This window comes from Jaculus jaculus, unplaced genomic scaffold (genome assembly GCF_020740685.1).
Source record: "Jaculus jaculus isolate mJacJac1 unplaced genomic scaffold, mJacJac1.mat.Y.cur mat_scaffold_140_1_98673_arrow_ctg1, whole genome shotgun sequence".
NCBI classification, from domain to species: domain Eukaryota; kingdom Metazoa; phylum Chordata; class Mammalia; order Rodentia; family Dipodidae; genus Jaculus; species Jaculus jaculus.
The window spans coordinates 5,282-10,562 of record NW_025423407.1 but is presented as its reverse complement, the minus strand read 5'-3'; positions in this window follow the sequence as shown (position 1 = coordinate 10,562).

Here is a 5,281-nt window from a genome sequence, read left to right as displayed (position 1 = left end):
ACCCAGAGAACTCACCATCACTATGTCAACCATGCCCTGATAATTACCAGTCACATGTGGAGAATTCCAACAACTGTAACTGCTTTCCAATGTTTGCATTACCAATCATGAAACTCCCAATTCATGGTGAATCAAACTGTCTGGTCAGTCCCTCAATGTCAACACAGACACTAAGCTTCACATGGATTCCCACACCATGAGTCCCTCCCTGCTGCTCAATCCCCATGGATATTTATCTTGTGGCGATGTCTTTATTCATCTAAAACATTTCCTTCCTCCATCGTTTGTGCTTATCTGCATATAGCTTAATGTCTAAAAAACATCCATATATTTAAAGGGAGGGAATAAAGTCCTTGGAGAGAATTAAGAGGCAGAGGCAGAAAAACAAAAAGGGGGTTCCATTATGGTGGGAGGGAGAAATTTAATCATTCATGAGATAAAATATTTAGGATAATGCCTAGAACATATGTCTATTTTTCTTCTTTTATTAGTGAGCATCCAAAATAGTGGATTTCACAGGATATTTCCATACACATATAACATTGTGTTCCACATTGTACATTAACCACACCCCTGTTCTCTCTTTCCACTGGTTCCCATCCTCAACCCAAGTGTCTCTTCTCTGCTTTTGTATCACGAGTTTACATGTCAGGTTATATTTGCGTGTTTCTGACTATGAGATAATGTGGTGCTCTTTGCATCATCCCTCACACGTCACTGTGTCCCTACTCTGTCTCTCCTACTTCCTCTCCCAAGTGTCACTTTCTGACATCTATGTCGTGAGTCTATGAAAGAAGAATGCAGATCCTGCAAATTAGAGAAAAGGTGCTAAACATCATTGTGAGGCTTCCTTGTTATTTTTAAAAAAAAAAAAAACCAGAAGTTCTATTTCATCTATTTAGAAATAATGTCATAATTTCCTTATGATTCAAGGCTGAATAAAAGTTATTGTGTTTTATCCTGCCCCAACCAATCTGGAAGTTAAATCTTCAGAATAGGCTGTTAAAATGTATGGGAAAATTGACATGTGTTTGTACATGTATGTATGTGTTGAGCCATATGTATTAACCATAGGGTATATAATTCTTTTTATTTGGGGAAACATACAGGGATGAATGGAGTGGCTTTTATGTCCTTTGCACACATGGAGCTGGTTTTTGATGAGCACTTCTTCCATGATACTCAGACCTCCTGGACCAAGTCTGGAAGAAAGCTGAAGATAAATTTCTGTGTTGCTGGGGGCATCGTGACTGGGGAGAAGAAAGAAAACTTCTCCAATCCAGTCATCTACACTCTGGAGCACATCCAGGTTTGTCAGGAGACCTCTGTCCATGCACAGAAGCCCTGTTTCCCCAGTTGCTGCAATACTCGGTTTTAAATCAAAGCTTTTATTTTGAAGGGGTCATAGATTCAGTTGTGTGGAAACAGCGATGTGGGGAAAGCATTTTCAGAGTAAGCATGAGGGCCTGAGCTGAGACCCCCAACACTCATGTAAAAGCCAAACATGGCAGTATGTGCCTGCACTCTCAGCACTGGGGAGGAGGAGGTGGGAGGAGCCCCAGGGGTCACTGGACAGCTAGTCAGGTCAAACTGGTGAGCTCCAGGCTCAGAGAGACTGTCTCAAAGAATAAGACAGAGTGATGGAGGAAGATACCCAATGTCAACCTCTGATTGCTGCATGGACATGAGTGCCCTCACATGTGTGCCCATGCACATATAATCATGCATACACACACATGTACACCACATGCACACACTCATGCCACAAGAGAAAAATTGTTCAGAGGAATCCCATATACCTGGGTTGGGCATTGCAGGGATAGGCTGGAGCCTTCAGGAGATGGGCCTGAGCTACCCAGTCATTGCTAGGGATCCCCGGGCTACAGGAGGCCACGCCCTCTCCAATGCTGGTATACCCAAACTTAGGCTTTGCCCTGTGACCTTTGCCAGTTGCCTGGGAACCTCCTTATATTGTATCAGCCAGAACCATGAAGTGGCAAGGGCGAAAAAATGGTCATTTTTAACTAAAGCCTATGGTGAACTAAAGTTTTATGTAAACAATGTCATTTGTTACATGATATCATAAATATAATTACTCAGTTTTTGTTCTAGGTGAATTTCAAGTTACATACAGGATTATTGAAAACAACAAAATTCTCTCTGAGGTGGTGACTTATTTGCCAAGTATGTTAAAATGACTGTAATGTCCTGTTACTTAAAAGGAGGAGGCAACTGAACTGATTTCTAGGACAGCCTGCCTTAAGACAAAACAAAATTGCCTTAGTTAATCCTGATAAAATCATTTCAAAGTGTGTTAGAGGAATCAATGATGAGAATTGTCTTTAATCTAGACTACATGCTTGTCAGAGAGTAATAGGATTAATAAATTTGCTGTAGTTACTCTTAATAGTCTTATAAAAAACATGGTTAATTATGGGGTGAGATGAGTAGAATGAAGAAACTGGGAAGGAACTTTTCAATGCTGGACATAAAATGCTCATTAAAAATGATTTTTGAGTGGTACTTAGATCAGAATGTTAAAGTATGTGGATAAAGGTGTGCATATGTAAGAAAGAATTTTCAGGCTAAGCCTAAACACTATGCCTAAAGTTAAAGATTTTTCAAATGTTTATAAATTCTCAAGGATGCTCCAAGTCATTTAATTTCAGTCACTATAATCTTTTTGCTCCTGTTAGGTAAAATATGTTGGGATATCTTGCTTAAGCTTTGTCAAATTTAATTCATGGGTGAAATGTATATTTTTTTAAATAAAAATTCCTATTACATAAAATTAATACCTATCAAGATTAAACTAAAATCTGGTTGTCAATTATTTTTTCCATTTGAAAGAGATTTGTTAAGGGTTGTGTTAGAATTCAGCTAGCTGTTTTAGCTCAAATAAGACCAGATTCTGCTCTATTCTATGTAAAGTAACTGTCTCATTTCTGGCATCTTAAGTCCAGTGCTTACAACAAAATTAACTCTTAAGACATATTCCCTACTTTAGGGTACAGCCAGATGCTCAAACATTGATTGTCATCTGAAAAAATAAAAAAAATTCAAGTACTGTGTCTCTGTTTCCAACGTTCTCTGGGTAATTGTTACCCACACAGGTATCTAAACTAATTAAAGATGTTTACAGTCACAGGTGCTAAGGCTGTAGAGTATCTTCCTTGTCCTTTTCTGAAAATTTCTAGGTTAAATTAATTAGTTTGTTTGTAAGATACTTGGTATTGTTTTCAAGACTATAGACTAATTGCTACAGAGAAGATGGTGTAGCTCATGACTTAGAAGAGCTGAATATAGAGCAAGAATGTTGGAGGTTCCAGAACCATCTGATTCTCTTCAGATCCCAGTTTTCTTGAATATGTTACTCTATGATTTCAGTGGAACCCAGCTTATTTCTATCAAAACAGAGCAAGAAAATTAACCATGAATCTAATATTTATGGGCTTGATATCTTACAGACCATATTGATAAATGCCTCCATATTTTTCTTAATTTAATCTTTCTGAAACAACCACATAAAAAGTTATTATTAATATTCCCCTTGCAAACAGGTTAGAGCAGCTATGCATTTCATCCAAATCCGTAACACCTGCAAACTTGCAAAATCATGTCAGTTTTTAACCATCCTTAGACAATGACTAGAGGAGCTCATGCTATACTGGCTGATATTATCTTTAACAGACAGGAACTCATTCAAATGTACCATAAATTCAAAAATTAACCATGAGTAAATGGCACAGTAAAATAGGTTTGTTATATTCTACTCCCTGAAGTTGGAGTATCTCATGTCTGCATGTCTGGGCTTCAGCAAACAAGTGGCAATTACTTCAGGTATTTCTTTTTTCTTCTTCATTAGTTATGCCCATATTCAGTGTGTAAACAGCACATGTTGGTATCATCCTTAGCCTCCTCCCCCCTCCAAAGGGACCTTCCTCATTGGGAATGTCAGATATCCCCATGGGAACTGTGGGTCATTCTTTGTGGGGATAGCCATCAGTTAAGGTGAACAGGCAATATCTCTGTGCATAACTTCCCAACTTGTGTATCTAACAATCTTTACACCCATTCTTTCATGACTATCCCTGAGCCATGTTGGGTTCACTTTAGGTCTGCTACATTCAAGAGGTCTTGGGTGCCTCTGTGTCTCTGGATCTCTGGTTTGGTAGGATTTCATTGTTTTCGGTGTCTATCTCCTTCACACCTAGGCTGGTACCAGGTTCACCAAGAAAGCAGAACTCTTGCTCATTTTCCCAATTACTCTTGGTTTCAGTTGGTGCCCTGGTGAGGTGCCATGGGCTGATTCTCTCCTCAGGTTCTGCACCCATATGACAAAGAGAAGCAGATTCTGCAATGGAGACTGAAGTCAGGACTGGATAAATGAGATAACCATTATTAATTTAGAGAAAATTCAATAGTTGTAGAACCTCTTGTAGGCCAAGATTGGTGGGAGCTTGATAGTGGAGAGCTAACTCATTTCTTGGGTATGATTCTGACTTGTTTCCAAGTTCCAGCCATGGGTTTTGTTCCACTGAGAAGATCTGTTAGCCCATTCAAGTGCAGTTGGTTACCCACTATGGCTGTGTGCCACTCTTGTACTTCAGTGAGCATCATGTCATGTTTTTTCCTGCTCAGTAGCATAGAAGAGGAGTTGCATTGATAGATGTTTGACATTTTCCCCAAGTCACTCATTGAGCACCTTCTGGCACCTGAAAAGCTAACTGTCTGTGGACTGACTCTCTTCCAGATTCCAGCTAGTTCTCTTCATGTTCTGTAACAACAGCATACAGTGTCTTTGGCACTAGGGTCTTACAATTAGCATTTGGTTTGTAATCAAGTGCTTGACTTCATCTATTTCAAAGAGGGATTCATATGGGTAGGTAGTGGCTCACAATATTGCCAATAGGAGATAGAGATGTTGCAGTTTAAAGGCTGAGCCTTGGATTTTTACCTTTAAGGTCACCCCACCAGCCTCAGCGTAATCCCAAAATCAGAAAGTGCTTATCAGGGTGGGGAGATTGTTCAATGGGTAAAGTTCTTGCACACAAGGATGAGTTGGGATCTCTGGTACCCACATAAGGTGATGAGTGTGGCATCACAAATTTGTAATCCCAGTGCCAGGGAGGTGGAGACAAGAGACTATCTAGGGCTTGCTGTCCATCTATTCTAGCCTGAACTGTCAGGTTTAGGTTAAGTGAGAAATCCTGAGTCAAAAGTAAACTGTAAAGTGTTTGAGGAAGATATCTGATGTTATTAATCTCTGATCTCCACATGC